The sequence below is a fragment of the Solanum pennellii genome, chromosome 10, assembly GCF_001406875.1.
Source record: "Solanum pennellii chromosome 10, SPENNV200".
NCBI classification, from domain to species: Eukaryota; Viridiplantae; Streptophyta; class Magnoliopsida; order Solanales; family Solanaceae; genus Solanum; species Solanum pennellii.
The window spans coordinates 19,071,489-19,079,919 of NC_028646.1; the positions used below are offsets into that span (position 1 = coordinate 19,071,489).

At 30.7% G+C, this 8,431-nt stretch overlaps 1 pseudogene; it reads right to left on the reverse strand.

The window, feature by feature from the left end:
- Nucleotides 1–2,838: 2,838 nt before the first annotated feature.
- Nucleotides 2,839–8,031, reverse strand: LOC114074222 (annotated as a pseudogene).
- Nucleotides 8,032–8,431: the final 400 nt, after the last annotated feature.

The window sequence follows — 8,431 nt, forward strand, 5'->3', positions numbered from 1 at the left end:
TGCCCCACTGATGTAATCGAAATGATACCTTGGTATGGTTGTAAGGCGAAATAACTTGCTTATGATCCACGAACAAAGGAGTGTGTGATCTATAAGAGATTGGAATCCGCCTCTCCAACAGATTTCTTGAGTGTACGAGTTTATTTATGGAATGAAACAACTTGCAGTATGGGTCTAGCTTATTGATACGTTCGAGGAAACTCTACTTGACTCCATTTAATTTTTTTTATTGACAAACCTTTGCTCGAATATCAAAATATTTTGAGCACGATATTTGTGGGTACTTTGATTTTCTTTCTTCCCCATAAAGGAAATATGGTAAATTAGTATATGCTTTTTAGAACTCCTTTTAACAACTTATGCATTTTGTTATCATTTCTAATCGGAGCATACATTAATCCAACTACTAGAGGATTATAAATGGATCAATTTTTTTTTATTTCCATTGGAGATTAGGAATAGATGGACTCTCTATAGGAATCGTTATTCTAGATTATTCGATATTCTAATGTTAGCAATGTACAGTGGTCAAATTGGCTCATTTTTATCTCGGGACATGTACTGATTTCATCTGGTGAGAGTCAGAGTTAATTCTTGTTTATCTACTTCTAGCCATGTGGGGAGGAAAGAAACGTCTATACTTAGCTACAAAATTTATTTTTTACACGGCAGGGGGGTCCATTTTCTCTTAATGGGAGTTTATGGTGTTGCTTTTATGATTCTAATGAACCAACATTAAATTTTGAAACATCAGTTAATCAGTCATATCCTCATATCCTGTGGTTTTAGAAATAATCTTCAATATTGGATTTTTTTATTGCTTTTGTTGTCAAATCACCCATTATACCCCTACATACATGGTTACAAGATACCCATGGAGAAGAACATTATGTACTTGTATGCTTCTAACTGGAATAATATTAAAAATGGGAGCGTATGGATTAATTCGAATCAATATGAAATTATTACCTCATGCCTATTCTATATTTCTTGTTGGATGATGATAAAAATAATCTATGCAGCTTCAACATCTCTTGGCCAACGGAATTATTTTTTAAAAAAGAATAGCCTATTCCTCTTTCGCTCATGTGGGTTTCATAATTATAAGAATTAGTTCTCTAACCGATACAGGACTTAATGGAGACCTTTTATAATGGATTTATTGGTGCTACACTTTTTTTCTTGGCAGAACAACTTATGATAGAATCCACCTTGTTATCTTGACGAAATGAGCGAAATAGCTATTCCAATACCAAAAATGTTCACGATGTTCACTAGCTTTTCGATGGCTTCCTTTGCATTACCGGGTATGAGTAGTTTTCTTGCAGAATTTATAGTATTTTTTGGAATAATTACCAGTCAAAAAAACCTTTTAATGCCAAACCTACTATTACTTTTTTAATGGCAATTGGAATTATATTAACTCCTATTAATTCATTATCTATGTTAGGCCAGATGTTGTATATGGATAAAAGCTATTTAACGCCCCGTAGGATTCCTTTTTTTTTTTATTATGGACCGCGACAGTTACCATTGTTTTACCCATAAAAAGCATTGATATATACCCCGATTTCATTCTATCATTAGCAGTTGACAAGGTCGAAGTTATTCTATCTAATTTTTTTTACAGATAATTGGATGACTGAAATAAAAAACCTATGTTTGTTTTTAATAATAATCTTGGAAAATGAAAAAAAAAGTCTTTTTTTTCTTCTCTTAACATAAGAATTAAGAGAAAACAATGAAATTGAACTACATATGGTAGAAAACTGTGTGAATCATCAATACAATATTTGATTCACACGGTCCGCATTCTGGTTCATACAATGCGTCGCCCACTCTTGTAGTTGTAATAACTTGTCTTGAATTCAATTAAATGTTGATGGAAAAGAACCATAACTATGCAACCCGATTCCTAATAGATTGACCCCAAAATAGCATATCCAAATTATAATAAAACCTATCGACGGAAAAATTGCAGAATTTATACCCCGCAAATTTCTATTTGTTCGAGTATGTAAATAAATTGAAATACGATCCAAGTAACATACCACTCCCGAAAGGATTCCTATGGTTAAAATGTAAATCCTAAAATAATAACCCGATAACTTCAATAATCCAATTGTTGAATCAATTGGGACATGTGATAATTTTTGGCAAAACAAAATGAAGTATTTTTGACAACATTTTCATCCAAGAAAAATGACTCGTTTAAAAGAACATTTATCTTATAAAAAAAGTTTCTATTTATTTGAAATGTAATTACTAGAAGTGCTATTGATAATAACGATGTACATAAAAGGGACGCATAGCCCAATATCATCATACGCACGTGCATTATTAACCACTCAGGTTGAAGAGCATGTACTAATATTCCTGATTGGTGTATTTCAGTCAAGATACCTAAAGTAGCAAATCCTTGGGTCAAAATAACACTTGGCCCAGTTATTTTACTTAAATTAAAACATTTTTTTTGAAATATGGAATCATATGAATAAGGGATAAAATCCATGAAAAGGAGGATTAAATATTCATATAAATCGCTTAGTGGGAAATGTCGTGAAGAAATCCATCGTAACTAATAATCATCTTATACAGAAAAAAGCAACTATTATGCCTTTTTCTAACGAATCGTATAGTTTAACAATTTCATCGACTAAAAAGGTTATCAAATGAATCGTAATTAGAATTGAAATGATCGTAAAGGAAATGTGAGTTAATATATACTCTAAGGTTGAAATATATCATTAAAAATCTTTAAAAAGAAGAGTCCCTTAATTACATAATTCTAAAATGGAAATCAGGAATTGAATTCATTATAAGATCTATTTATCCTTTTTAGAAGATTGTATTCCGCCACTCGGACTCGAACCAAGATGCATTAGCACTGCTTCCTAAGAGCAGCAGATCTACCAATGTCACCACAGCGGCTTGTCTAACAAATAATAGCCTAAGAATAAGCAATCATCGAGATTGAGTAAGCTATTTTAGTTTAATAATTACTCAAATGGATCAATACCAATAAAAAGTTGCTCAAGTAGGAATTTGAGGTTAAAGGTTCAACATTTTTTATTTGAGTTTAGATTCTTAGTGTTTTTTATTTAACCTGGGTCTTTCCTATATTTTCCGTTTTCCTCGAATTCAACTCTTGTAACTAAACATTCTATACTCAACTAAGCAATAGAGTTCAAAAAGTTTTTATTTTCATTGTTTAAGCAGAAATTTCTTTTTTTTTCCATAAATCTAAAATAAAACAAAAAAAGGATTTTGACGACAAAATAGAAAGAAAATAACCACTTTTGCATCGCTAAAAATTGACAAATAATCATACAAAATTTCACTAAGCAATTTTCTCTATTGGGTTAAGGGAAAGATACACATGGGGGTATATATAATAATTCAGAGAAAATTTAAAGTGAATAAGGTCGAGAAAAAAAAAGGTTTCAAAATAGATCAATTGCTTTTGAGTGAGTTCTTAACTTTAATTAAAGATTTTTACATACTTTCTTCTATAGATATGCAATAATAGAATTTTATTTGCATTTTATTATTTAAATAGGTCGATGAAGAAAATAAAACTCCCCACCTTGCAATCGAAATGGTATTTATTATTTTGTCAACAAAAAAATTATCATTAAGTGAATAGTAAATACAAGATTTCTAATTCTATTATTTTCTATATCAATCATCCGAATAGAGTTCTGTTACATATATTGATGAGCTAATAAATTCAAATAGGAAAGGGAAATCATTCAATTATTCAATTATATTCCATTAGATAATACTTGAAGACTAATTGAATAATTATCTTAAGTTAATTCAAATTATTCTAGCATTTTATTACTTGTTTATTTTTGTTTGGCGTACAATTTTTTTTTTAAATTCCCAGTAGAAAAAGATTTCTCTAATGAAAAAGCCTTTAATGCTACCCAATACCCCTTCCTTTTCCAAATATTTTTACGAATACACTTTTTGAGGTTGAAGTGCATTTTTTTGGAACTGCCATTTAGAAATTTAAAAGTCATTGATTGTTATAGCTGCATGTGAAAGACATCTATTATTCAAAAGGAATTTTTTTACTAATATATATTTTTTTATCTAATAAGGTCCTCCCTAAATAAAACATAATCGAGATAGGCAAAATCCATGTGAAAGTTGCAGAATAATGGAAATAAAAATAGAAGGGCAATATTTTTTTCAAGTTTTACTATTCCCTAAAAATTCATAATTGTAAAAATGAAAAGGTACTCTATTGACTGGTATCTTTATTTAACATTCTTTTTGATTCATCAAATCTATACCTATATAATTTGATAATCAGATGTTCTATAGAAATGAAGAAAGAAAATTTGTTGAACTTAATATAAAAATAAAATAACGAATCACAAAAATATTCGATTTCTATTTATGGTTCCATATTTCATTTACATGCAATAAAATACCTCAAAAGGTTTAAAAATAAGAACCGCGTTTTACTTTGGGAAATGAAAAACTTAAATGCCTGTTTAAATCACTTGTCAAACTTGGATAAAAAAATAGGCTTATTTAATAGGAGACTAGTAATTAATCCCTTTTCTATAATTTGAACAATCGTAACTTCGTGGTTTGAATAGTTGAAGTATTTAGCAAAGACTCAGAATAAGTAAGAATAAAATTTTTTATGTAAGTCCATATATTTACTTTTTATTCGCTCCTTTCAAAAGAGGTAAGATCCGGCGAATCGGAAACAATTAATTGAGAATTCAAAACAGTTTTATGGAACGAACAGATGAATATGTGTGGATCATACCTTTCAATCCACTTCCAGTCCCTATGTTAATAGGAGCGGGACTTATTCTTTTCCCAACGGCAACAAAAAGGTTTCGCCATATATGGGCTTTTCAGAGTATTTTATTGTTAAGCATAGTCATGATTTTTTTCAATCTACCTGTCTATGTAGGCAAATAAATAGCAGTTCTGTTTATTAATATGTATGGTCTTTGATCATTAATAATGATTTTCATTTGAACTTCGGATACTCAATCGACCCACTTACTTCTATTATGTCAATATTAATCATTTAATGTTGGAATTATGGTTTTTATTCATAGTGATAATTATATGGCTCATGATCAAGGTTATTTTAGATTTTTTTGCTTATATGAGTTTTTTTAGTACTTTCATGTTGGGATTAGTTAGTAGTTAGTTTGGGTTGTGTTCCTATCTATTAATAGGATTTTAGTTTACACGACCTGTTGCGGCAAATGCTTGCCAAAAAGCGCTTGTAACTAATCGTGTAGGGGATTTTGGTTTATTATTAGGAATATTAGGTTTTTATTGGATAGCGGGGAGTTTCGAATTTAGAGATTTATTCCAATTTAATAACTTGAGTTGTAATAATGAGGTCGATTTTTTATTTGTTACGTTATGCACTGTTTTCTTATTTGTTGATGTAGTTGCTAAATCATCCCAACTCCCCCTTCATGTATTGTTACCTAATGCCATGGAGGGTCCTACTACTATTTCGACTCATATACATGTTGCTACTATGGTAGCTGCGGGACTTTTTCTTGCAGCTCGATTTCTTCCTCTTTTTAGAGTTATACCTCACATAATGTATTTGATCTTGGTTACAGGAACAATAACAATATTTTTTGGAGCTACTTTTGATCTTGTTCAAAAATATATTTAGAGAGGTTTAGCGTATTATACAATTTCTCAATTGGGTTATATGATGTTAGCTTTAGGTATGGGGTCTTACCGAAGCGCTTTATTTCATTTGATTACTCATGCTTACTCCAACTAATTATTATTTTTAGGATCTAGATCCATTATTCATTCAATGGAAACTATTGTTTGATACTCTCCAGCTAAAAGCTAGAATATGAGTGTAAAGGGAGGTTTAAGAAAACATATACCAATTACCAAAATCACATTTTTATTAGGTACACTTTTTTTTTTGGTATTCCATCTCTTGCTTGTTTTTCGTGCAAAGATGAAATTCTTAATGATAGGTGGTTGTATTCGCCAATTCTCAATAATAGCTTGGGCACGGCGGGATTAACCGCATTTTATATGTTTCCGATCTATTTACTTACTTTTGAATGGCATTTAAATGCTCATTTTCAAAATTATGGTGGGAAACACAAAAACCCACTTCTATTCAATATCTCTATGGGGTAAAAATGCAGTTAAGAAAAACTCTTGCTTATTAACAATGATTAATAAGGAAAGTACATATTTATTGTCAAAAAGTAAGTATCCAATTGCTAAAAATTCAAGAAAGATGACAAAATTTTTTATGACTATTGCTTATTTTTACCATAAAGTCGTTTCTTCCTATTCGTATGAATCGGACAATACAATGCTATTCCCAATATTTGTATTAGGTCTCTTTACTTTGTTTATGGGAGCTATAGGAATTCCTTTCAACCAGGAAGGAGTTAATTTGGATATCTTATCGAAATGGTTAACTCCATCTATAAAACTTTTGCATCCAAAATGGAATAATTTGCTGGATTGGAATGAATTTTTACAGAATGCAGTTGTTTTAGTCAGTATAGCTTATTTCAGATATTTATAGCATTCTTTTTACATAAACAAATTTATTCTTCTTTAAAAAATTTGGACTTCGTTAACGCTTTTGCTAAAAAGTGTTCTAAGGGAATTTTGTGGGATAAAATTGTAAACGGCATATATCATTTTGGTCATATAATCGTGCTTACATATATACTTTTTTGTACAAGATTCTCTGTTGGTGGGATAAGAGGATTAGCTGAATTTACTCATTTTTTTTATCAACGAGTAATTGATGGGATGACTAACGGGGTTGGGGTTATTAGTTTCATTGTTGGAGAAAATATCAAATATATAGGGAGCGGACACATCTCTTGTTATACTTTCTTGTATTTAGCTTATGTTTCCATCTTTTTATTAGTTTATTACTTACTTTATAAACTTTTTTAATAAAAAAAATTCTTGATTTTCATTTTTTTTATCAAGCAGTTGCAATTTGCAATTTTCGAGATTCCCCGTGTTATTATTATTCTGATAAGAATCCCGATAATCATAAATTTGATTATTACTATTATTAATATTATTATAGCCTATCTCTATAAGGTGAGAGTGAAATTTGTCCTTTATTTTGTCATTTCCATTCACTCAGATTTCTTCCGTTTCATCGATTTTGTCCAGACCTAACCTTTCTTCTGAAAAAAGGGGAGGAGAAGGATAAGGATCTTCTTCAGTGGATCCCTCAGGTTCCTGTTTAGTAGTACCCTTCATTTTGGTAGCGATTTCTATTTCTACATATCTTTCTTCCTCACTTTCCACCCTTTATTTTGTTTTTGGGGCTTTTTTCAGTTTGTTAGAAAGAATTGGTGAGGGTATTTTGCCTAAATGGTAGACACGGGCAATAAATAAGAGAATACTAAAGATCTGAGCCATAGAATTTCTCAATTCTAATACAAGTTACTTATTAGATCAAATGTACTTATTCGATCTAAGAGAATTATTTTGTCTTATTCAGACTAATACTAATCCAAGCCATATTATTAATAAAATGTGACCAATTAACCAACCAACAAAACCACTTTTTACAAATAAAATCTTGTTGTTGCATTGAAAGAGACAAATGTTGAGTAATCTTGCTAACATAGAAATTGGTAAAATGAAATGGTTGAATAATTGAAAAATGATATTATTTATGAATACACATTGAATATTGAGATTATACATTGAATTTCTGGTAGTAGATCCATAGTAAAAAAAGTGTTTGTGATTGTTCTAGAAGAAATGAAACAAAAGATATGGTAGAGCTAGGACAATTATTGTATAAGGTCTACCCAATGCTAGATGTAGAGGCGCATGATAGATCGATATGAACATCATGAGTTGTCCCGTAATAAAACCAATTGTAGCTGATACCTTCTTCTCTATTCCTTCTTCCATAACCAGAGCTCGGGGAAGGAAGAGATAAGAGGGCCCTATGGAGAATGTGGCCAGAAATCCATAATAGAGTCGGACCACAAAGACCAAATTCATTATCTTCATGCATAAGGATACTAGATTACTTAGTAGAAATGATTGAAAAATCATCACAAACCTCCCTTATTTCATTTATATTGAAATTTTAGGATTATTATATATTGAAAATAAATAGAAAGAGATAGACTAGAAACGACATTTGTTATGTCAATTACACCAAAGGGATATTAAATGAATTGAATTGGGATATGGATGGAATATAATGAAATAGAGCCACTTTGAGGTTCCCTCTCAAATGAGGCATGTAAGGGAGACACTATGAAGAAGTTCCGGGAGTCACGATGGAAGCTTCAAGCTCATATTGTTCATGGGTTGGGAACCGGAATTAAACTCTGTGAGATCGAAACTCTTGTTTTTCCTCAGTAGCTCAGTGGTAGAGCGGTCTGTTGTTAATCGATTGCTCATA